We start from the raw sequence: 27651 nt of genomic DNA on the forward strand, positions 1-27651 counted from the left end.
TAGATACTACTGTATCTTAATCTAATATCTATCCTAACTTATTATAAAGACTATCCTTATTATAGAGATTATTATATCTCACTCCATGTGTCTATTAATAAGTTCGCATGGTAGTTTGTAGCCTACGCACTTCACTGTCATCGCGTACATTTGACTGTTTGGCGAGTGCATTGGGATGCACTAACATTCTCTCAAAGTACTTTGCACTAACACTTCGAATCACACTCGTTATGGGTTCGAAAGGGATATCGCCATGAATTGGTTTGTGGAGTCGTAATATGGGGCATCGACGATGACTCGCAACACTTTATTCTAGAACTTCCGGAGGATGGCTACGTTAGATTTGCTAGTAGTACCCCAAAGTTCACTACCATAGGTCCAAATGGGTCTAAGTATTGACTTATACAGTCTTATTATCTAAGAATAATTTAGATATACGCTCTATCAGCTAATACATTTAGGTTAGTTTAAGCCCAAGCTGCTTGCGTTTTGTCATTATATGTTTTTTCCATGTCAAACATCGATCAAAATGTATTCCCAGATATTTAACGTTGTCTGTTTGCGGGAGTTCATAATTATACATTTTTATAAATAACTATTGTATAAAGTAAAATTATAACAACATTGTTTAATTTTACAGACAGGCTGCATTCTAATATAGATATTCTACAGATACAAGTGAAACCAATAAAACAAAAATAAAATTAATTGTTAATGGAACTACTAAAACCGGCGAACTTAATCCTTAGCAAACTAATAATGACATTTAGCTGTTATGGCAAGTTATGAATTATGTTCAATGCGCCAAGAATATGTCTTAGAATGACTACAAATGAGGACAGAATCACCAAAGAACTAGGAACTACAAAGACTGTAGTCTACAATGAAAAGACAACTCAGTTGACTGAATACCTGCCAAGAGTAACGATCAATGAACTAAAATATTAAGGTTCAGAAAAGCTAGGATAAACAGGCAGTAAATATTTAAACAAGAGAAGACTCCAATAAAAACAATAGCAAAAATAATAATGATTGATGAATTAAATTAATATAATTAATGCATCAATTATTGCACCAATTATTGCACAACTCTTTTGGAATCTTATAGATTCTAAACAAGTGCCGTTGTTAATAAGACTCGTTCTGCCGTCGATATTGAAGAACTTTAACGAAAGCCCCCATAGTAAATTGCCGTTGGAGCCCTTTTATTTGCTTGTATTACTAGCCCCAGTGATTTCGGAAACTGACGCTAACATCAATTTGCCTTGATTGGTCATAGCTGACGATTTCAGCCTTAGAGGTAAATAATCAATCACTCACTGTACTACTAACTTATTTATCAACTATTGACACTAAAGTGAATCAATGTGACGGGTTTTCTAGGTCTTCTCTATAGACTTCAATACAAACAAATGAAAGAGCTCCATAGACAGTTTATTACGGGAGTTATCGGAGAAGTTCTCCAATGTCGACGAGAGAACTAGTTTTATTAACATTTTTGGTTATTCGAGTCCTTTTATTTGTTTGTATTTGGTTGGCATCAGCGATTCACAGACTGATGTTAACTACAATTTGCCTTAATTGCTGACGATTTCAGCTAGTGTTAGATGTACATAATAAAGCACTAACTCTATTTATAACTAATTTATTAATTAACTATTTACACTGAAGTGAATCAAGGCGATAGTTTTTCAAGGTATTCTCAACTCGATTACTTCAACACGAATGTTTTACCGTCATATCTTCACTCGGTGCGCCCGCAGGCCATATTGGCCCATTAGGCCAGGCGCAAAATGGGACGCAGCTTGGATGAGGTGATGCAGCGTGAGTCACGGTAAGAGTTTGTGGGTTTAAAAAACAATAGTTACCGCGTAATATAGCTTCCCAGCCATGGCGCAGTTTTGGCTAGTTAAAGTTAGGTGTTTTAAAAATTGAAGAATAATTAATCGAATGTGTGCGTATTCGATATTTCTTAATTTTTTAATAAAATTCTTCACTAAATTATTTAATTAAAGTAATTTACCCGTGAGTCCTGCTTCTTTTTAGATACAAACTTCTCAGTTAGCCATATTGGACATAAACTTTACCATTTCAGATTCGATGGTTTCGAATCAAATTCAGAATTAAATTCTAGTTTAGTCATTATTAATGAAGTATAAATTGCCATTGTACCAAGCTTACTACTGTGTAAAGCTCTACTGTGAAGCGAGAACTGCAATCGTAATTGCGCGGTTTCAGCGTCTGACAGTTTTGTTCCACGTACACTCGCCGCGACCCTCAGTGCGTCATGTCACCAAGCTTCGTCCTATTTAGCGCATGACCTTAATATATATATCTAAGTCTTCAGGTAAAAATATAAGGGTCGCAAAACTGTTGAAAATTCTCCAACAATTCTTCAAGGTGATCTAATTTTAATATCTAATGAATCGCTAACGAAATGTATTAAAAACTCATTCTAAATTATAAGAGTACGTAAAATTTAATAAGAAATACATTAAATACTTACTTTATATTTTTTGTCCCCCCTTGTTAAAGTACAACTTAAAAAAGTCAATTGTAAAGTTTAATAAGAACAAAAAACAAGAGGATCGGCCGAGGATTTTCTCAAGGGCGGACTTTTTACGTCTTAATTACTTCGTATAGAACCTCCGTTTCAAACTTGTTCATTTTCCAATGGCAACAGTGGAAAAACTTTATTCCTACCAGACGCTCAAACTTTCCAACGGCGATAAAGCCATGGGAGAGCTTGAGATTTGATGTTGCCCGACACATACGAAAACAATTAAGGGCGGCCTCGAGAAACTAAAAATGTTTTTTTTCATTTTTCTTTAGAAGACAGTTTACTAAGTACAAAAAAAATGAAAGAAGTTCATTGTCACTCGAAAGATTTGTGGTAAAGATGGGATTTTATCTGTTAATAAAGCAGTAAATAGTTTTATCTTGGCTGTAAAGTAATAAAATAATTTTTTTTGTTGTTATTAATTATATTCATAGAGTAATAGAGCTAAAAATCAATAGATGTCTCTAATATACAGATGATACTGTGATCGTCATTCTAGTAATTTGATTGCTTACTTCTTTAGGACTAAATCGGATTTACCACGCAGATGCGTCCCGTGACACCATGGAATCATGAGACTAACCCTGATGCCACATTTTATTGAAAAATAAAATTTACGTAAAAAAGTTAATTTAATTACTCAAAACAAATTCAATAAAAATATGTTATACACTTATCATTCATATTCTTAACATAATAATTAAAACATTATGAAAGTCTTTACGTATTATACAACGGAAATGTTTAAAATGTATATTTAAAATAGAATCTAGGAATAAGGAAATAAAGCAGACAAAGAAAAAATCTAGGGAATAATAAATACAATACAGGAAAATCCAAAAAAATATGATAAAGGATAAGATTAGAGCTTTAAGTGTTAGCTTTAGTTCGTAAATGAACATAGAGAGAAGTGTAATAAGCAAATATTTTATAAATAATAGAGAAATTACAAAAAAATATTGAAGATAGTTGACTCTAAGTTATGAGTTATGGTCAACATCTGTAAAATTACTAAAATTACGTTATTACATGACAGAATCTAGGAATAAAATAAAGCAGATAAGACCTACACATAATATAATAAAACAATGTTGACGAAGTTGCTAGCTGTGGTATGGTATATTGCCTATATAAACTTAATTTTACCTTGGTCTACAGAGTTAACCATAATGGATTATAAACAAAATTTCGTTGAACACTTGAGGCATGTTTATTTTTGATTCTATGATTCCTAATAGATCCTAAACAAAAATCTAAACTGTTCTACTTAATTGCCACAATATGTTAATTTGATACTTAATAAGCATATTTAACAAAGCAATGCAATTTGACACTATTCAAATGTTGATTAACTTTATGATACAAATCTTCCTGTAGTCCCCGACCTATCGTAGTAGAACACATTTTTGGCAAAATTAATTTTTTTATTTAACATAATTCCCTTCAAGGGTGATACACTAATTATAGCGACCCTCCAACTTTTCGATACCATTTTTGTAGTATGATTTATCCTTTGCTTCAAAATAGGCCTCAGTTTTGGTGATCTGAAGAGGTGATTCGACGAAAATTTCTTCCCAGTGAGCATTCTTTTGAGATCTGAGAACAGAATATTGTTGCTGGGGGGCAGATCTGGAAAATACGGTGGATAAGAAAGCAATTCAAAGCCCAATTCATGGATTTTTGCCATCGTTTTCACTGACTTGTGACACGGACTCCTTTTTCAAATGCGTCCGTTTTTCGGCGATTTTGTCCTTCAAACGGTTCAATAACGCTATGTAATAGTCGCTGTTGATGGTCCTTTCTTTTTCAAGGTAGTCAATGAAAATTATTCCATGGGCATCCCAAAATACAGAGGCCATAATCTTGCCAGCTGACTGTTGCGTTTTCCCACGCTTTGGAGCGGGTTCATCATATGCATTCCACTCGGATGACTGTCGATTAGACTTCGGAGTGGAATGAGTGAGCCACATATCGACACAAAAACTCTGTTTTTTTACGCTTGATTCAAACATTGCTCCGAATCATCAACTCGTCCTTGTTTTTGGTCAAAAGTGATCTCACGCGGCACCCACTATTCACAGTGCTTTCTCATATCCAAATATTCGTGAATGATGACGAATATTGTGAAAATGTGTGAATAGACGTGAAATTCCTTTTTATCATTTTCACAATAACAAACGTTGCTTCACTCAAAATGCTATAATTCACAAACTAATGATCCGACAGCTGATATGGATTTAATTTTAGTAGCGCGTGTTTCAGACCGAGGACTTTGCGATTGATCTGTTATTTTTGATATTGTTTCAATTGGACGCAGTTTGGATATAAACTCTCGCTAATATTTTCTCAACTATCTGACATTTGTTAGTAACAAGGTGAAAAATATGTTAACTTTGTCAAAAACCGTATATATTTATATATAGTTGTGTCCATACCAGGTAAAAACAATGCTGAGTCAGACACTACACATGCCTAATTCAAATAGTTTGGATTGGAATTTTTACATAACCTATCTATTTTTTAAATGAGAGATTGAAACTTCTTCATAGGCAAACGATGTCTTATTATTTTGGATTCTGTACACTCAGTTACACTTTTTGGAACGAATATGCATTATAGCGAACTAATTTTGATTATAATTTAATCATGAAAACGGAGAAAACGCTAAAAGCACAATTGTTTACATATGCACTCAGAAAGTGACGGCCAAAATATGTTAAAAAGAAATGCACCATAGTTACGAAATGAACCAAACAAATATTTCCGTGGGGTTTAGCATAGATATTCAATCAAGTAATACGTTTCGATAATTAATGGCCGTAATTATTAATATTTGGCACTGTTGTAGATACTGATTTATAATCAGGCGATTTTTACGATATTCCGCGTGTCTGTAAGACAGTTTTTTATCAGCTAAGCACTTGTTGGCATGTGAAAAATACATTATTTATTCTCATTAATTATTGTCTCAATTTTGAATCACCCTGAGTGAATTTAAATGTTAGGAAACCGTGATTCAAGGCAGGGCTTTCGTTGGATAAGAGTTTATATCCAGGAATCGATCAGGAGCGTGTTAGTATTATTTGTATTATATATGTTTTTGAATTATTTCTAATTAAGTAACGTCTTAATAAATAACCATCCAGCTGGTGTTACATTTTATGAGAAAGCACTGACTTACGCTTTACGAGAAAAAACTGTATTTCATTAAAGCAATATATCTGAGATAGTTCAACAATGCTTCGTATCATTCTGTTTCCATATCATTTGAAGGATGCCCGATTCCTCAAACAGAATCATCACGTTAGACAAAAAGCAGAGTAGAGACTCAAAATCAAAGAAGTGTACTAATTAGTCGGAACTTATCTCCAACTTGATTAATATCGAAGAGAATGATTTATCAGCCAGTCAGAGTGGTTTATCAGAGTATAAATATGTTGTCAAAACGAAATTCTTTGGTTAATTACCGATACTTATTAGAAGAGGAAGAAGAAGTTTAAAATTAAGATTTATTTCTCTCTGATTCTTTAACTCTTAAAATAATAATTCGCGGAAAACGATTTTTGATCAAAGATAATACTCTTTCACTACTTTTTCAATACTTTTCAATACTTTCTTCCTAATATATGTTTAGAAATTCTGGTAGTTTTTGCTCCAAAATTCGATCAATCCAAATATTCGATCAATCGATTATCGCAGTAATTAATACGATAGATGAGAAAATTAGAAACACCCTAATAGATTCTTTCGTTTTATTCTAGTGGAAATAAAAGAAAGATCTCTAGAAGGAAAGAAAGCTGTTTATTAAGATTAAATGTAACAGTTCGTTGGGATCTAATTGAAATGATGGCTGTTGATTGATTAACGCGGCGAGTTAGCTTCGGAAAATATCCATTTTCATTAAAGGATTCAGTTAATTAGGTTCCTTATCTTTAATTTATATCGCGATAGATTAGGATGAATTAGCTGACTTAAATGATTATTTGTTTGATACGCTAAATCGCCTATATTTAAGTTTAATTACAATATATAGTTTTCTTTTCTCTTTCTATTTTCAGTTATGCCTTACTAACATTTGCGATGTTTTAAACATATAGTCTATCCAAAGAACTTTTGTACATACGTCATCAAGATGTTTAATATATTGCCTAACATAAGTTCATTTTAGAATCAGCCAATATTTTCCTTCTCATTTTATTCTAGTTAAAAAGAGACACAATGCTGTCTCACAAGTTCGAACGTGTAACCGAACTAGCCTGCCAAAGTCGCCTGGTTGTCAAACGTATGCAAAATTCTTCAAAACAATTGTGATAAAAGGTTACAAAATGGCGAACGTTATTTTAATGCTTTGCTTGTTTTGGTAAACTTCAAATCGCTGCTTATTATTCCTCTGATTGAAAGTTCCGAAGCCAGACAGAGCAGATTGCGTCTCTTATCAGTTACCTTGAACAGAAACAAGATAATAGAGGCCCCCTCTTGCCAGTAAAATTTGTTAGAGAGGTAAGAATTATACATATTGTATCGTCAACCCAAATCGTCAACTCCCCCAAGCAGAGCATGTTAAATATCTTGGTATGCACTTAGATCGACGCCTAATCTGGAAGAAGCACATACTCTCTAAACGAAAACAACTTCGAGTTCAAAAATCTATCAAATGTATTGCCTCATCGGGTGCAAATCCAAGTTATCATTAGATAACAAGGTATTGCTGTATGAGTCTATACTCAAGCCTATCTGGATATATGGAATCCAACTATGGGGTACCGCTAGCAAATCTAATATATCCATCATTCAACGGTTCCAGAATAAAGTGTTGCGTGCCATTGCTGATGCTCCGTATTGTATTTCAAAAAAAGTGATACAACGCGGTATTCCTTTTGAACCTATAACGAGTGTAATTCAACGTGTTTTTGTGAAGTATTTCGAAAGAATGTCAATGCATCCCAACATACTCGCTAACCAGCTAAATATGCGGTGTGATGGTGAAGTGCGTAGACTAAAACGTTTAACACCACCTGATCTGATTACTGGATATATAGAGACTTTAGAATAAGTTTTAGAATAAGACTAATTAATTAAGATAATATTTTATACAGTAGATCACTTAATGAAGTGATTGCAGCTGCACTGAATATTAATATGGACATGGTTACTGAAATATTTCATAAAACGAAAAATATAATCTTAAATTCACCGAAAAAAAAAGTCCTCGTACGAAGTGGATGACCAATCAAGATCAGCTTGATGTTAGCTATATCAGATATTAAATATATGAAATGTATAAAGTGAGTAGTTTTTCGATACAAACATAATTTAATACAATTATTTCAAAGGAAACTGTTCTGTTCTGAAAGTCTGAAAAGTCCGAAGAGGTTTAATGGAACTTCCGGAAGCTGCTTTAAAAAAAAAACACAATTTTAAATTTATGTATTTAGATGAGACTTTGATATTTCAGAATGGGATCGATATACCCAATAGTCAATCATGGCAAGATGATAATAAAAATATTATTAATATAACAAAAGTTCATGGAACAAGATAAACGTTGAAATAACAATTGATTAGGTTTTATTAGTCATAACATCTATTAAATATTAATTGCTTATAGTACTTCATGCTGGAAACAGGAGTGGTTAATAACACCTTCGGTTTGGATGAACATGATTAACAAATGATGGAATTGTGAACAAATGTTAGATAGATAGATTGGAAAGTAACAACTTAGTTATTCTGAATATGATATGATCCAATGCTGCCAATTTCTAATACAGGGTGATGAGAGTGGAAACAAGTAAAAGTGAGTATATAATTAATATATGATGACTGTAGGAAATGTTATTTTAGAGTGTAAAAGATTTATGTGCATAGATATGTGTGTAATTGTTCAGAATGAAACATGAGTATTTGTTTAAAATGTGTCAGAAGAGAAAGAATAGTAACTCTTTTGCAGATATAGCAAATGCATTAAGGATAATGAGGTCATTAAATCTAGTTTTATCAAGAAAGATGTATACAGGTATTAACAAAACAAAATAAGGAGAACTACAGTGATATTAAAATGTTTTTACAAGAACATGCTGTACCGAGGGATACAAGAACTAAGCGTAAAAGGTAAATATGCTTTCTAATGAAAGGAAAATGTACTACTTGAATATACAACTATTAATTAGGTGTATTAGGCCTCTACGGGATAAAACTAAATAAAAACGTGCCTAGAACTAGGTGGTATACTCTAACTAATAGGTGGTACGGAAAAGAGTTCAATGTAAATATAATCAAACACAACCCTAACCAACAAACTATTATAACTGTGTACTTAATTGTAGTTTCAAGACATTTAATAATATATGCTTTAGATTTACTATAATGTTAAAATAAACATATTTAGTAACAGTAATTATGTTTAATTATTTTATTTATATTAGAATTTTATTGTATATCAAAGTCAAACTAAACTAAAACTCAGAGTTGATACGGTAATATTGCGATGTTTTGACGTCACATATTTAGATGCCGTATGTACAAAACATCTTTGGAAAGACTATATATTATATATTATATACATACATTCATTGAGCATTAATTGCTGCTTCTTCTATTTCTTCAATTATAATTGATGACCATTGACCATTACCTGAAACAAAAAAAAAGTTTAAAAATACGGTTTTAAAGTGTTTTTATAGTTTACGAAGATAAATCCGTAAGAATTATTAAAAAAATGAAATGATTTCAGCCAGTACTTTTGCAATTAGTGATGTTAACCCCTTCCCCTCGAAAAAAACGTATTTACTCTTTAACAACATAAAAATTAGTAAAATCGATGCTTAATAATTACTGTCTTGTAATTATAATAACGCCATATCTTATAAAATATAATATTTTAGGGAACATGATCCAATTTTATTATTTAATTTCTATTTTTAATTTCATATTTTCAGGCATAAATTTGATTTCAACAAATAAAAAACAGCGTGAAAATATGTCCGTTTAAAAGTATTCTGCTGTTCGGACTAATTGCACAGGCTGCAACATTAATAGACCGGCAGCATTGTACTAAATAACAGTGGAAAAATGCAACAAGTACAAATTTCTCCTTCCAGATTATGAATAAACTGTAAAATTAAAAAGCTGAAATTAAAAATGTAGAAAAAACAAACGAGAAAAACTAAAACGTCCACTGAAATGTTTCGCTTCCGCTGCAGCCTTTTATTTCAGTAATTATCCTTCATCTTAAACGTTCGGAGTTTAGTTCGTAGTGAAAATGTTGCAAAGAGAAAAATCGGAAGCTGTGAGATAATTTTATACAAGGAGCCTGTATAAGATTGTACGTTGTAAAATTGCGAATATTAATAAATGTACTTCCTCAGCTCAAATCTTACCTGTATAGTCTTTTGATAAGACCGTGAAATTATGTGGTATTAAATATGAAAAAATACACACGTATGCAGATGGTATAGATTATTATCCATTATTACTACCACTTGTCTAATTGCCTAAATATAGTTATCGTGGCAAAATATGTATCTCTGTCTAAGGCTATAGAACAAGTACAAGTAGCTGTCAACAAGATCTACAAATGGACTAGAGGCTGGAAAATGCAGATTAATAGCTCCAAATCTATCCATGTTAATTTTGCGTTGCGACGAAATAAAAAAAAACATAATTACATAAGTTGACTGATGCCCGATTCCTGAAGCAGAATCAGCTAAATACCTCGGAATATATCTCGGTGTAGGTTAAATTGACAACTTGTTAACTAACTCATGTTAGATAAAAAGTAGAGCAGATTAGACTCAAAGTCAAGCAAAGTAAAGAGATTGGTTTATCGGTCAATCATAAAGCCTATTTGGACATATGGCGTGCATAAATGGGGTTACATTAAAATATGAAACCAACTAGTAATCCTACGCACCCAAAACAAAGTTTTAAGATTAATTCCCAATGCTTAACGCTGCGTAACCAACGAAGAGCTGCACGATAACCTCGAAATCAAATGGGTAGACGAAGTGATCCAAGATTTCGCCAGAAAACATGAAATAAGTTTCTAAATCACAGCAACGTGGAAGCATTACAGCTAGTGGACGACAGGCTTTCAAACAGAAGATTGAAACAAACCAAACCACACGAACTTGTTTAGTGTATGAGTGTATTTTAGCTTAAGTAGATTAACATAGTTCAATTTTAAGTTGGAAAATACATACTGATGTATTAATCCCGTACTCGCCTGGCTAGTGTATTAATGCATTTACAACGAAACAGTAGTAAGAAATTAATTTGTAAGTTAAGTTTGGATAGGGTGGGGCAAAGGTTTTTTCATTTTCAAAAAAATAGGGACCAATGATGTGTCCAGCATGACTACCACACCATACAGTTGATTTTAGTGAATGCAATGATGTTTCATGAGTTAATTGAGGATTCTGTGTTCCCCAAAACCGACTGTTCTGTTTATTGACGTGGCCACTGAGAAGAAAATGGGCTTCATCGTTCATTATCAATTTAGACGAAAAAGCTTCAATTTCACCAGACAGCCTTAGGATTGCATTACTGTACTCAACTCAGGTTGATTAGGATTACTCTGTAGCAATTTTTGAACTAATTGAATTTTGTACGGGAACATTTTCAAATCAGTTTTCAAAATTCGCCTTAAACTGCATGCAGAAATGTGTAACTGGGAACCACGCCTCCGAATTGATGTTTCTGGAAGCTTTGCAACAATATCGCTCACGAGTGGTAATAATGGAACGATTATTTTCTGCTCGTTCTTATGGTGTATATTTATCTATAATAAAATTTGGACGTCTACACAACACAATGGTTAATGAACACAAAATAGAATATGACATTGAACATACTCTCCATTGGTCGATCGTATTTGTATTGATCCAAATTCAGGGCAGGATTTGTTTCAAAAGTAACCTTTCTCAAGTCGAATGAAATTAGTAGGTCCGAAAATAGTAACTGAAAGTACAGAACTAAAATAGTTGATATTAAAATGTAGTCAAATTTGTCGAATCGAAAATAGCGACTGAAAGTAGTTGACTGGAACATTAATTACATCTTACATTCAATATGCTTAGTACAATCTTAATTTACAAATCAATTTATTACTACTATTCTGTTGTACTTGCAATATATAAGCAAGGCATGTGCGGAATTAATACATGAGTATGTATTTTCTAAATTAGAATTAAACTAATCTACTCAAGTTAACTTTCTTAATAAAATATAACTATTCACTAAACTAGTTCATGCGGGTTGGTTCGCTTCAATTTTTTGATTTCTTGCGTGTCCACTACCTGTGTTGCTTCCACGTTGGTGTGATTTAGCAACGTTGTTTCATGTTTTAAGCGGAAATCTTTGTGTATCCATTTGATTCCCACATCATGGTGCAGCCCTTCGTTGGTTGCGTAGCTATAAGCATTGGTAATTAATCGTAGAACTTTGTTATGGCTGTGTTGGATTACTAGTTGGTTTGATGCTTTAGTGCAACCCCATATTTGCACCCCCTAGGTCCTAATAGGCTTTATGATACCTACTAACTAGTACAGTTCCTTGACTATGAGCCTAATTTGATCTGGTTTTAGTCCCTAAATCGAGATATACTCCGAGGTATTTAGCTGATTCTGCTTGAGGAATCGGGCTTCCGTGAAGTGATATAATTAAGTTTTTGTCAATTCGCCGCAATTAAAAATTAACATGGATATATTTATAGCTATGAAGCTGTATTTTCCAGTCTCTAGTCCATTTGTAGATCTTGTTGACCGCTACTTGTACTTGTTCTATAGCCTTATAGACAGGGATACATCTTTTGTCACTATAACTGTGTCGTCAGCAAATGTTTCAAGTATTGTTTCTTTTTTTGTAGATATATCAGCAGTGTAGAGCAGGTATATAAATGCCCCCTGAACACTACCTTGTGGAACTCCAGCTGAAATAGGATAAGTATTGAGAATGCCCCTTTATGCGAGACGTGAGAAATCTTCTTTCGAAAATATATGATTCCAGCAGTTGACAGTAATTCCGTGGTAGCAACTTGCTCATTTTGTAGATTAATCCCAAAAGCCATACCCGATAGTTCCCAGTGCTAAATACAACTATAACTAAAAAGTCATTCCCATCAAACCCCTCTATGATTAAAATAAAAGAAAAAAATATTGAATTTAAAAAATAACGTGACTAGAAATATTCCCGATATTCTCCTCAATATTTCCCCAACATCTAAAAGCAATACTCTCCATTCGTCGACTATATTTTTCACATTATAAATTCATTCAGGACAGGGTTTCTTTCAAAAGTAACCTTTCTCCAGTCGAGCGAAATTAGTAGGTCTTGAAATGGTAACTGAAAGTATACAACTGAAACAGTCAATTCTAAAAAGTAGTTAAATTAGTCGAACCGAAAATAGTTATTGAAATAGTCGATAATAAAATGTAATCAATTACTACATTGACGATAGTCGTTTTCAATCGATAGTTCCCAACGCTAAATACAACTATAACTAGAAAATCATTCCCATCAAATCCCCTTTATATTTAAAATAAAAAAAGAAAATATTGAATTAAAAAAAACGTGACTAGAAAAATTCCCGATATTCTCCTCAATATTTCTCCAACATCTAAAAGCAATACTCTCCATTCGTCGACTATATTTTTCACATTCTAAATTCAGGACAGGGTTTCTTTCAAAAGTAACCTTTCTCCAGTGGAACAAAATTAGTAGGTCCTGAAATGGTAAATGAAATTATACAACTGAAACGTCAATATTGAATATTATTGATAATATTGAATAATATTGAAGTCAATAGTAAAAAGTAGTCAAATTAGTCGAACCGAACATAGTTATTGAAATAGTCGATAATAAAATGTAATCAATTACTACATAGACGATAGTCGTTTTCAGTCGATAGTTCCCAACGCTAAATATAACTATAACTAAAAAATCATTCCCATCAAACCCCTTTATGTTTAAAATAAAAGAAGAAAATATTGAATTAAAAAAAAACGTGACTAGAAAAATTCCCGATATTCTCCTCAATATTTCCCCAGGGTAGGTCCTGAAATGGTAACTGAAAGTATACAACTGAAACAGTCAATTCTAAAAAGTAGTTAAATTAGTCGAACCGAAAATAGTTATTGAAATAGTCGATAATAAAATGTAATCAATTACTACATTGACGATAGTCGTTTTCAGTCGATAGTTCCCAACGCTAAATATAACTATAACTAAAAAATCATTCTCACCAAATCCCCTTTATGTTTAAAGCAAAAGACGAAAATATTGAATTAGAAAAAAACCTGACAAGAAAAACAACTTCCTATATTCTTCTCAATATTTCCCCCAACATCTAAAAGCAATACTCTCCATTTGCCGACTATATTCTTGACATTATAAATTCAGTCAGGACAGGGTTTATTTCAAAAGTAACCTTTCTTCAGTTGAACAAAATTAGTAGGTCCTAAAATGGTAACTGAAAGTACAGAACTAAAATAGTTGATAGTAAAATGTAGTCAAATTAGTCGAACCGAACATAGTTATTGAAATAGTCGATAATAAAATGTAATCAATTACTACATAGACGATAGTCGTTTTCAGTCGATAGTTCCCAACGCTAAATATAACTATAACTAAAAAATCATTCCCATCAAACCCCTTTATGTTTAAAATAAAAGAAGAAAATATTGAATTAAAAAAAAACGTGACTAGAAAAATTCCCGATATTCTCCTCAATATTTCTCCAACATCTAAAAGCAATACTCTCCATTCGTCGACTATATTTTTCACATTCTAAATTCAGGACAGGGTCTCTTTCAAAAGTAACCTTTCTCCAGTTGAACAAAATTAGTAGGTCCTGAAATGGTAACTGAAAGTATATAACTGAAACATCAATATTGAATATTATTGATAATATTGAATAATATTGAAGTCAATAGTAAAAAGTAGTCAAATTAGTCGAACCGAACATAGTTATTGAAATAGTCGATAATAAAATGTAATCAATTACTACATTGACGATAGTCGTTTTCAGTCGATAGTTCCCAACGCTAAATACAACTATAACTAAAAAATCATTCCCATCAAATCCCCTTTATGTTTAAAGCGAAAGATGAAAATATTGAATTTAGAAAAAACCGTGACAAGAAAAACAACTCCCTATATTCTTCTCAATATTTCCCCCAACATCTAAAAGCAATACTCTCCATTCGTCGACTATATTTTTCACATTCTAAATTCAGGACAGGGTTTCTTTCAAAAGTAACCTTTCTCCAGTGGAACAAAATTAGTAGGTCCTGAAATGGTAAATGAAGTTATACAACTGAAACGTCAATATTGAATATTATTGATAATATTGAATAATATTGAAGTCAATAGTAAAAAGTAGTCAAATTAGTCGAACCGAACATTGTTGTTGAAATAGTCGATAATAAAATGTAATCAATTACTACATAGACGATAGTCGTTTTCAATCAATAGTTCCCAACGCTAAATACAACTATAACTAGAAAATCATTCCCATCAAATCCCCTTTTTGTTTAGAGCAAAAGAAGAAAATATTGTATTAAAAAAAAAACGTGACAAGAAAAATTCTCCTCAATATTTCCCCAACATCTAAAAGCAATACTCTCCATTCGTCGATTGTATTTTCCTACATTCCAAATTCAGGACGGGGTTCGTCTCAAAACTAACCATCCTCCAGTTTTTCCCCATATATATATTATCATATATATAGCACCTGAATCAAAAAACGGTTCAGTGTCGGCTGGCTGGTCGACGAAACAACGTTGGCGTGTCAGTCTTTTGTTCTTTTCCCTGCCGGATGCGACAAAGAAGGCGTAACGACGACCATCGAGTCCCAGCTGCCGCTACGCGACCCGTTCCACCGCGATGACGCAAATGGAATGGAAACGCGGCTCCGTTTTTTTCTCACTCTCCTCGCATTCGCCCGGCCTGTTGCCGGAAGGACAATCTTCAACACGGCCGCGACGCCATGAATAATGGCGCCAATTTTCAGGAAAGATAAACCGGACGAAGGCCTTCCCGTGCTAATTGAATTTGAACAAATTGAGTTTGGTGGGTAATTTGATAAAAGGTAGAGGAAGGCTTCCGTTGTCTTGGGTTGTTGTTTAGTTTACGAGATGACGATTGAATTCCCGCATTGATTTTCCAATTATTTGATTTGAAGTTAATTTAAATTACGTAATGTTTTTATTCAACACTAATGTTCAGGAACATTGTTTACTGGTCATCTAAGGTTCATCACTTATAGTGCTGTAATAAAAATGGATTATTTATTTCTCTCCCTTATATATATTTCGCCCCCTATAAAGTAGGTTAGTCGACTCAAAGTAATGTTCTTTAAGCGGTTCTTGAAGAAGTTTATGGATAATCAGAAGTCTAAAAAGTATAAAAAAACGAGGAGGTCTAACGTCGTTTGAGACGACGCCTTATTATGATGGGAAATGTAAAGTATCGTTGAAGGGGGAATGTAAGTAATCGATTCAAAATTCCAGCGTATTTATACTAATTGGTTACATATGCTCTGATCATTTTTTAAAATATTTTAAAACGCCATTTATTCTGAAAAAAATGGCACTAGAAATTTTTAAAACCCTTTCGAAAGATCTATATTAATTGGACAGTGATCCAAACTATAGGTGGTAATAAGAAGTCGCCAGCTATGTCTGATGAGAATGCTGGATTCGGCAGAATATCTCATTCGAGTTGCATGATTGTATCCTTCGCAACTTTTGCAAAGTTTGGTCGAGTATTGTCACGCAACAGGAAGATCTTGCATCTGTTAATCATTATTGCTGGTCTTTACAACAATATATACATCAATACTTTATGACCATGAATATTTTACTTTGGTATCAATGTAAATAGTTTATTGTTCTACTTTTCATCGCTAGTCACAATATGCCAGAAAAACTCTTCTCTTTTGCCTGGTAATCAATGGAACTACTATTGTTCTCTTCCTGGATATTTCCAATAGAATATAAATAACTGGAAATGGTTGAATCATCAACTACTTCTTGGGGAGTTTGGAGTTTGGTTTCATCCAATAAGTCTTGCATTTCAATGCCTTCTGACTTTTTGATCCAACAGGCCGTTTAGAGTTATTCACATCACAATCACGAATTGATTTTGGTCATTAAAATCAAAAGTCTACAACTGGGGTGTGACGGACTAGTATTATCGTATATTTCCAAAATTGTTTGGCAGGCAATAGTTCAAAAGAAATAGATATTGTTGATCAAAATACATGCAAATTCTTAATATGTTCTTTGTTAAGAGTTGGAAGGAATTATTATTACGTCTTATTTAACGTTATTATTATTGGTTTACGTTTTGCTATAAAAATTAATCCACATTTTATCAAATTTCACCGTATATGAAACAGTGATTTGGGATATTTATATATATATAAATACATACCCGAAGAGTGAGTTCGGGGTGAGTTCACCGAGAGACACGTTAAAATTAACCATATTAGCCATCAGTAGTGAGTCAGATCTTCTACTACTACTTCTTCTTTGTATTACTTTGTTTTATTGTACTTCTTAGTTTATTTATAAGAAAAAGGAAAAAGGGGGATATACATATTGTTCAAGGTGGAATTAAAATTTGGATACAATAATGAGATAAACTATTGTCACTAGAGTTATAATGTAATTCATCCTTCGGGTATGACGTATAGATGACGCCTCATTCCAACCTTCCTAAATCTAGCCTAGTACTCTTTATCTTCAAACGTTACGTGTCACAATTTTATGAGGTCTAGCTACAATTTGAGTATTTTAGTTTAGTTTCAGTTTAAGTGAAATACGTTTGTTGAACCCAACATCGTGTAACAAGTCGATTGAATTTGTCACATATTACTCTTCTATAACTGTTCGAAATCAATTGAAAAAAACAATAAAAGACTCATATAGTCTATCCAAAGTAGCAGCGAACTCAAGTCATCTCAATTTAAGATGCCAAAACGTCGCAATGTTGCCGGATTATAATTTTTACTTTTAGTTTATTTTAACTTCTATATATTACAACACTTTAATAAAAATAAAGTAATGAAACAAAAATATTATAAAATATCATTTATTTTAACCTTATTTTCCATTGTTCACTACTACTTTAGATAGATTATAGATACAACAATTATTGTGAGTTCACCGAGGGACACGTTAAAATTAACCATATTAGCCATCAGTAGTGAATCAGATCTTCATAACATACGTTAGATAGGTACTTTTTAACTCAAGTCATCTAGATTTAAGATGCCAAAACGTCGCAATGTTGGCGCATTTAACTTTTACTTTTAATTTATTTTAACTTCTATATATTACAACATTCTAAGAAAAATAAAATAATGAAACAAAAATATTATAAAATATCTTTTATTTTAACCTTATTGTTCACTGTTCACTGCTGCTTTAGATAGATTATAGATACAACAATTATTGTGAGTTCAGCGAGAGACACGTTAAAATTAACCATATTACCCATCAGTAGTGAGTCAGATCTTCATAACATACGTTAGACAAGTACTTATTAGAGGGTTTAATACACCAAATCAATTTTCTCTATGAAGGAAATAGTATACTACTATACTATACTACTACTTCTTGTTATATGTTTGTTGTGAACAGAGATAAAAATGAAAAATCATTATACAGAGTGGAGCATATGCTTATATTTAATAATACTGTTGAAAGATCTGCAATATTTTTGAACAGCTTTTGCTTTATTCGCTTGAATATTGCATGGGAAACAATTTCACTTATATTAATGTGGTGCTGTATTAGCAGCATTATTTTGACAATAGTCTATCCTTGATTGATTTTTTGTAGATTTATTAATACTTTATATTAAATTGATTGTTTGATGACAAGAGTATCACGGTATACATTTATGTTAAAAATTGATTTTGAACTCTAAACTGCAACTTAAAAAACAGTTAGCATGTCATTCTATACCATTTAATATAGCGTTGCAACAATTCTCCTGTTGAAATTAATACTTAATGATATAAATATATAAATATATATATATATATATATATATATATATATATATATGTATATATATATATATATATATATATATATATATATATTAAAACATACCCGAAGAGTGAGTTCGGGGTGAGTTCACCGAGAGACACGTTAAAATTAACCATATTAGCCATCAGTAGTGAGTCAGATCTTCTACTACTACTTCTTCTTTGTATTACTTTGTTTTATTGTACTTCTTAGTTTATTTATAAGAAAAAGGAAAAAGGGGGATATACATATTGTTCAAGGTGGAATTAAAATTTGGATACAATAATGAGATAAACTATTGTCACTAGAATTATAATGTAATTCATCCTTCGGGTATGACGTATAGATAACGCCTCATTCCAACCTTCCTAAATCTAGCATAGTACTCTTTATCTTCAAACGTTACGTGTCACAATTTTATGAGGTCTAGCTACAATTTTAGTATTTTAGTTTAGTTTCAGTTTTAGCGAAATACGTTTGTTGAATCCGACATTGTGTAACAAGTCGATGAAAATTTGTCACATATAGCTCTTCTATAACTGTTCGAAATCAATTGAAAAAACTATAAAAGACACATATAGTCTATGCAAAGTAGCAGTGAACTGAAGTCATCTCAATTTAAGATGCCAAAACGTCGCAATGTTGCCGCATTTAACTTTTACTTTTAGTTTATTTTAACTTCTATATATTACAACATTCTAAGAAAAATAAAATAATGAAACAAAAATATTATAAAATATCATTTATTTTAACGTTATTGTTCACTGTTCACCGTTACTTTAGATAGATTATAGATACAACAATTATTGTGACTTCATCGAGAGACACGTTAAAATTAACCATATTAGCCATCAGTAGTTGGTCAGATCTTCATAACATACGATAGACAGGTACTTATTAACTCAAGTCATCTCAATTTAAGATGCCAAAACGTCGCAATGTTGCCACATTTAACTTTTACTTTTAATTTATTTTAACTTCTATATATTACAACATTCTAAGAAAAATAAAATAATAAAACAAAAATATTATAAAATATCATTTATTTTAACGTTATTGTTCACTGTTCACTGCTACTTTAGATAAATTATAGATACAACAATTATTGTGAGTTCAGCGAGAGACACGTTAAAATTAACCATATTACCCATCAGTAGTGAGTCAGATCTTCAACATACGTTAGACAAGTACTTATTAGGGGGTTTAATACACCAATTTTCTCTATGAAGGAAATAGTATATTACTATACTATACTACTACTTCTTGCTATAGTTTTGTTTGTGAATAGAGATAAAAGTGAAAAATCATTATACAGAGTGGAGCATGTGCTTATATTTAATAATATTGTTGAAATATCTGTAATATTTTTAAACAGCTTTTGCTTTATTCGCTTGAATATTGCATGGGAAACAATTTCAGTTATATTAATGTGGTGCTATATAAGCAACATTGTTTTGACAATAGTCCATCCTTGATCGAATTTTTGTAGATTTATTAATAATTTATATTAAATTGATTGTTTGATGATCAGAGTATCACGATATACCTTTATGTTAAAAGTTGAACTCTAAACTGCAACACAAAAAACAGTTAGCATGTCATTCTATACGGTTTAATATAGCGTTGCAACATTTCTCCTGCTGACATTAATACTTAATGTGATCCGAGACAGAGCAATACTTTAATAATTAACTGTTATTTTACGAAGACTGTAGAAGATTGTAGTTAGATTCGATAAAAGGAAAACGTTATCGCGGTTTTTTGGAGGGAACACGACAATTGAAATACGAAACTTCGTTTATTTTAACAGCCTGAAAAAATTGCAAGAACTATTTGGATATGTGGAAAGCAGTACACTCTCTAAAATAAAATCCTTCGGTTTGGATGAATACCATCAGACATAGAGAAGTAGACATTGACAAAAGGTGGAATTATTAATTAGTGTTAGATTTGAAATTAACAGCTTTGTTATTGACTGAATAGTGGGTCAGAATATGACACTGAGTGAATTAAACTTTCTGGATGTGGGATTATGATTCAAAGCTGACAATGTCAAGACAGATGGAAATGGAAAAAACTAAAGGTGCGTTTATAATTAATATATGATATATATGGCTATAGGTGTGTAATTGTTCAGAATAAATATGAACTTGGGTTACTATGTACGACGAGAGAATGAATGCTAACCGTTTTGCAGATATGGCAAATGCATTACAGTGATTAAATCTATTTTATATTTAAATTTTATCAAGAAAAATATGCACACGTAGTAATAGAAGAAGCTAAAGACAAATACAATGATACACAGCAACGAAGAAAACAAGAACTAAATATAAAAAGGTAAATATATTTTCTAATGAAAATAAAATTCATTACTTGGATGAACAATTGATTATTAGGTGTATTAAGCTTTCAGGGGATACCATAGGCGGTTAATACTTAATGTAAGCCGAGACAGAGCAATATTTCAAATTAACCGCTATTTTACGAAGACCGTAGAAGATTCGATTTTAGTTAGATTCGATAAAAGGAAAACGTTATCCCGGTTTTCTGGAGGGAACACGACAATTGAAATACGAAACTTCGTTTATTTTAACAGCCTGAAAAAATTGTTTCGTTATTTTTTGCGCTGAAGGTCCGCTGGTGATTTACTCGGGGACTGGGGATGGGTTTCCTCGTTGGAAGTTAGACGGATGTAGTATCGTTCGTCTCATTCGCTTCGTATATACGTCACTAGAATTGTTGAAAAATAGAACAATGAAAATTTTATTTAATTTGGTATAAAGGTTACATGCCTGTAGTAATTTGAAATTATTATAAATATTATTCATATATTTTGTGTCATACTTAGCTGGCAGTTGTTAACAACTAAACTGTAATAAATTTAAAAAAAGTTCTGCAATAATGACAGAAACTATTTCTTCTACATTTATATGATAAGTGTGGTTAAAATGATACTTTTCTTTCATTCAGCTGTACAACAATGTGAAAATGAGAAAATACAAGATAAAATCGTAATTTTTAGTGACGATTTTCATTCTATTTTGACGAGTCTAAAAAATCAGTATATTAAACAAACTCGCATAATTTTAGAAATGTTTGTCACCAATTAGGTATACTGATTTAACTATCGATACTACACTTTGTAGGATACTTTCAGCTCGTTTTCCTTTACGTATATGGTATTGACCAATTTTAGTATGAGAGCTTGCTCTTTTGTCTAACATGTTCTGGTATTTGTAAGGAAATACATATATTTTAACATGTACCCTATTATAATTCGGGTGCTTTATAACGTTCCATTTTATCACAGGCTACGTTTCTAACAATTTCACATGAAATGCACACACATTAAATGTTCCCTGTGGGAATATTTAGATATAATTTGCATAGAGCGTAACTAGAGTATATATAATTCTTTTAAAATTTACAATTATATATATATTTATTATGTATTAGTAATTAATACATATATTAATAATGTAGTATAGACTTTATTAATTTACGTATATTACTACAAATTCATAACACTAAGTAAAAAAATATGGTTTGATTGTATAAAACATTATATTAAATTATAAAATAAATTGCATTGGTATATTAGCACTGTTACTATATGGGATTCATTCATTCGTTCATTCATTTTTATTGTTGTACACAGTATATCAGATGGCTGAATGATATGGCCACAGAATTGTTATGGGATATGGCAAATAATTACTATAGTTGATATGCAGGCCGAGAAAAATATACAGGCAAGAACTATTTGGATATGTGGAAACCAGTACACTCTACAATAACACCCTTCGATTTGGATGAACTCATTAGTTAGATTTGAAATTAACAGCTTTGTTATTGTCTGAATAGTGGCTCAGAATATGATACTGGGTGAATTAAACTTTCTGGATGTGGGATTATCATTCAAGGTTGACAATGTCAAGACAGATGGGAATGGAAAAAACTAAAGGTGCGTTTATAATTAATATATGATATATGTGGCTATATGTGTGTAATTGTTCAGAATAAATATGAGCTTGGGTTACTATGTACGAGGAGAGAGTGAATGCTAACTCTTTTGCACATATGGCAAATGTATTAGAGAGCATATAGTGAATAAACCTATTTTATATTTAAATATACACACGTAGTAATAGAATAAGCTAAAGACAAATACAGTGATATCAGAATGATTTGGCAAGAAAACAAAGCAACGAAGGGAACAAGAACTAAATATGAAAAGGTAAATATGTTCTTTAATGAAAATACAGTTCATTACTTGGATGAACAAATGCTAATTAGGTGTATTAAGCCTTTAGGGGATACCATAGGAGAAGAAGAAGGTTTAGAAAAGAGTTCAATGTAAATAGAATAAAATAAGTCTAACATTGAAACTATTGAGGCTGTTTAATTATTAGTAGTTTAAGTCCATTCATAATATATTCATTAGATGTACTGTAATGTTAAAATAAATGATATTATATAACACTTTTGTTTCATGATTTTATTTATATTAGAATGAGTGTTATATATCGAAGCAAAAAAAAATTCGTAAAATATCAACATTAAATTACGTTCAGTTAACGTAAGTTCACTGCTACTTTGGATATACTATATGTTGATTGATTTCCGACTCCCAATAAGTAATGTACATGTTGTAATCTTCATTAATGTGGTGAGTGGCAATTACGATCATCGTCGCAGATATTGTAGTAGATTATTCTTCTGATCAAAAGATACCGTGCTCAAATGTATTTTTTAGCATATTTATTTGGTTTGTCAATAGCCTCTTTCTTTTTCACTTAATATTTATAACGAGATGCTATTTCTTCTTCTTCTTCTTCTAATGGATATTTGTTTGGAAATACAGTTATTATTTGCGAATGTTATATATGATTTTAAACTTATTGTGAGGTGGATTATTCTGGATATATAACTGGCAGTGCTGAAAAAAATATAATAGAACCAATAATATCCTCTTTCTATTATCTTTTATAAGCCGTTCTAGCCATCACTGGTATGAAATTGCATAATGTTAGTTTATTAAAATAGTTGAGATATAAAATTTTAATAACTTCGTCTACTTTCTCCTCTTGTATTAAATTATATTTTGGATAATCCTTAAATTTATCTCTCTATATTTATTATATCATTTATACACTACTGTTTTTTATGTAAGATTCAATTCCTTTTTGATTCTTTGCTATTTTTTTCTGAGTTACCACAAATATTTTATTTTATAATTTTACTATTATAATTTCTCTAAATAAACTTCACTTCTTCATATTGCACTGTATATTAGTAGATTTTAGATTTTTTATCAAAAGCACACATCACAGTCAGTATCATGACTGTTTAACAAAAGAATCCTAGAATATCTGGTGTATTAATTTTGTGATGCATATGTCATCAAATTCTCTATACATTATTATTTGATTTAAATTTTATTTACTATGATTCTCGAAGTTTATATTGACCAGTATATTATTATCGAAGTACTACTCTTCTGTTTTAGTGCAGTTCTTAGATAATTTACTTTATTTTAATATGATATTTTGGCTGATGACATAGTTAGTCATAGCACTGAGTTCATTAAATCGGCATTTTCGAATATTCTTCTCTAAATGTTGGATTAATATAATAACAATAAGAATAATTTATAAATTGAGCTTGGTGCTTTTTAATTCGTAATAAATCGAATTGATCATATTGCGCCGTTAAATGTAGATAAAAATATTTTATTTATATAACGAAAACAAAAATAAACAGTTCTGTATTTACTGATACTTTCAAAATTTAAATTTGTATTCCAAAATATAGTATTATTTGCGTTAGTTGTTCAAGTAAATATACATTCAATAATTGATTGTTTTGTATTGGTGGAGAAATATATACAGTGGCCTATCTAAATTCTAAATGGTAAAAATACGATTTTGATATTTATATATTTCTTACTTTCTTTATATTGTTTTAAGTAATCTACTGTTTTCCTTTCCCCTTTCTTTTTCTTCAAATTTTGCTTTAATTGCAATATTTCGGTTTTTACACACAATCCAACCAAGGTGAAAATTGGCCATGATTAGTTGAACAACAATCTGATCGAAATGTGTCAGCGTTCAGTGACGAAATTTTATTGATCTTATAGATAAATTGATATTTTTGCAACAAGCCTAGTATGCAAACGTCATCTTTCACTGTGGCTATTTATACTATTTCCGAGTTTTGGTTTTTTATATTTTTAAAATATTTTATTTATACTTCTTGTATTGTTAGTGTTTGACTAGTTGCAATTAGGTTTTACTATTTTATTTAATATAATTTCAACGCATTAATATGGATTATATCTAATAAGATGTAAATTTTATTAATATTAACTAATCATTTGTATGGAAACATAAGTTGTGGTACCAAGGTACGCTGTAAATTATTATTGATCTCTTGCATTCAAAGAACGAGCCTATACATCTCCACCAACAACGTATAAGTTTATTCATTCAGACACATATACTGTTAGAGTAATTAATCTTGTTCTCTATAAAAGGCATCTCATATATATGCATCCCATACTTAGAAAATAACAATACAATTTATTAATTGCGATTGATTTCGGTTCAAAGACACCGTACGGAACCAAAATTAGTTACCTGAATACAATTAAAGAGCGACAACGGACATGGTGTTATTGACATGGTTCCGTCTTATCATTAATATTAATACGGCGCGTGATTAATGGTTTTTATTAATAGAATATGTTTACTTTTTATTATTCGTCATAGCTGCTTGTCTAAGTTTGTTTTTCTTTTATTCATTCTTGTTCTTAAATTTAAAACAGTTTTCATGTCGGAGGAGTATTAACTGTTGATTGAAATTGACGATCTATTGTTAAGCTGAATTTTGTAGTCAAAAGTTTCTTAAAGGAGTTTTATCAACTGGTGGTGAAATTAGGATTGTCTTTTCATGTTTTGATTGATGAGTGGTTCTTCAATTATCAGGGAGATTCAATATTTTCTATTAGAATCCTTTGAGCTATCACCATGATCCTGTATCAAAACAATATGTTTTTACTTTTGTTATAAATAATTATTTTTGGAGAGCAAAATGATTGCATTGTCCGTAGATTAATCCATTCGAATTAGAAACATAATAATTATTTTTTCAGACCTTACATTAGATAACAGGCCAATTGAAAAGTCCTCGGCCAACCGTAGTAAAACACATTTTATTGGCAAAATGATTTTTTTTATTCAACATAATTCCCTTCAAGGGTGATACACTGGGGTGGTATATACACACAAATAACTTTTCGATACCATTTTTGTATAACGATTTGTCCTTTGCTTCAAAATAGACCTCAGTTTCGGCGATCATCTTTTCATTCGAGGAAAATTTCTTCTCAGCGAGCATTATTTTGATATCTGAGAACAGGAAATAGTCGCTGGGGCCAGATCTGGAGAATGACTCGGGGTTATTACGCTTGATCATCTTCAAATACTGCTTCGAATCATCAACTCGTCTTTGTTTTTGGTCAAAAGTGAGCTAGCGCGGCACCCACTTTGCACAGAGGTTTCTCGTACTCAAGTATTCGTAAATGATTTGATGTACACATTCAGCTAATATCTTTAGAGTATCTTCTATATCATTCAATTTCAATTTACGGTAATTCAAAATCATTTTGTGGATTTTTTAAATGTGTGCTCATTTCACCACGTCTAAACTTAGCATACCAATCCTTGATGGTTAATTTTCCTGGAGCAGTGTCCGGAAACTCGGCATCAAGCCAAGTTTTTGCTTCAACTGTATTTTTTCCCTTCAAAAAGCAATATTTTATCAACACATTCATCCTTTTTATACATTTCTTTCACAATAATAAAAGTTGCTTCACTGAAAATGCTATACACGCCTCTTCTGAGGGTTAGGGCAAACTAAAAAACATATGGATTTAATTCTAGTAGCGCCATCTATGTGTCAGGCGGCGGAGTTTTCAATTGACCTGTTAGTTAACCTATCTACTAAATTTAATTTTTCTCTTTTTAGAGTTAGATATTTACTCAATAAATTACGCAGTTATTTTAAGTATTACAATGGTTAGGCCAAGTAAAAGTGCTGCCCGTATGAGGAAAAACAGGAATACAGAAATAATTATTGAAAATAAGGAACATTTCAGACCCCGAGGGCCGCTACATTGCCTAGGTGATTTGACTAATGTTAAAACTAAACTAGAACAACAAAAAGTCGTTCCCCCCGCCAGGAATCGAACCCACAACCTCCACATGTCAGTCGAACACTCCAATCACTACGCCATAGAAGTTGCCGTCGGCAAATGTCTCAAGGACTATTTGGTTTGCTAGTGGGCATATCAGTAGTGTAGAGTAGATACAGGAATGATCCCAAAATACTACCATGCATAACTGAATTCGAAATAGGTTTAAATACTGAGAATGCCCGTTCATGCGAAACTCTAGGCTTGTCAGACCAGGAATATTGCAGAGCAGTATTTCTTTTCTTCAAACGCCTTTTGAATAAATGGTGTTAATATATACACTTTGTCGATTGTTGTGTGGCGATTTCGAAATCCAAACTGGAAATATGGTATTTCTATATGTAGCCTAACACATTTTAGTAGCAGTTTCTCAAATAATTTGGATATTTCAAAAATTTCAGTGTGTTATTTTAAATTTATTGGAAGATGAATGTAAAGATTCACCACAAAAGCCCTAGTTTACACAACATATTTTTTTGATCAAATTAGCCCAGCCTTTCAAACAGATTAATATTATCACGTGTCAAGTGCGGCTGACTTAAATTACCAATTGTAATAGTAACCCTATTCGTTAGATTTAGCCACCCCTAACGACATAAATTAATTAAATTATCTCTAGGACGTGTATTAGAGTTAAGGTAGATATATTGTATGACTGTATTTTTAATATATAACCTAAAATTATATTTCCCCTATTGAACTTACTTAATAATTAATAGAGGAGTAATTCATCAAGAAACATTACTCGTCATATTTTTATTTAAAATACTTATCGCGAATAAAATGAATTGACCATT

The 27651-nt window shown here is 31.5% G+C and overlaps 1 protein-coding gene and 2 long non-coding RNA genes across 3 annotated transcripts in view; 2 read left to right on the forward strand and 1 right to left on the reverse strand.

Annotated features, from left to right (window-relative positions):
- The window catches only part of LOC143191262 (uncharacterized), a 341783-nt gene that overhangs the window by 93044 nt on the left and 221088 nt on the right, over positions 1–27651 (reverse strand). The window lies entirely within an intron of this gene.
- Positions 8169–20937, forward strand: LOC143191303 (uncharacterized). The gene is made up of 4 exons (XR_013004467.1): positions 8169–8357; positions 8511–8671; positions 20408–20680; positions 20795–20937. It is a non-coding gene; the product is annotated as an uncharacterized LOC143191303 (long non-coding RNA).
- Positions 22259–23076, forward strand: LOC143191295 (uncharacterized). The gene is made up of 3 exons (XR_013004462.1): positions 22259–22564; positions 22619–22837; positions 22907–23076. It is a non-coding gene; the product is annotated as an uncharacterized LOC143191295 (long non-coding RNA).

This window comes from Rhynchophorus ferrugineus, unplaced genomic scaffold (genome assembly GCF_030347505.1).
Source record: "Rhynchophorus ferrugineus isolate W39M unplaced genomic scaffold, kcgeb_rfMv2 rfM1, whole genome shotgun sequence".
Taxonomy (NCBI): domain Eukaryota; kingdom Metazoa; phylum Arthropoda; class Insecta; order Coleoptera; family Curculionidae; genus Rhynchophorus; species Rhynchophorus ferrugineus.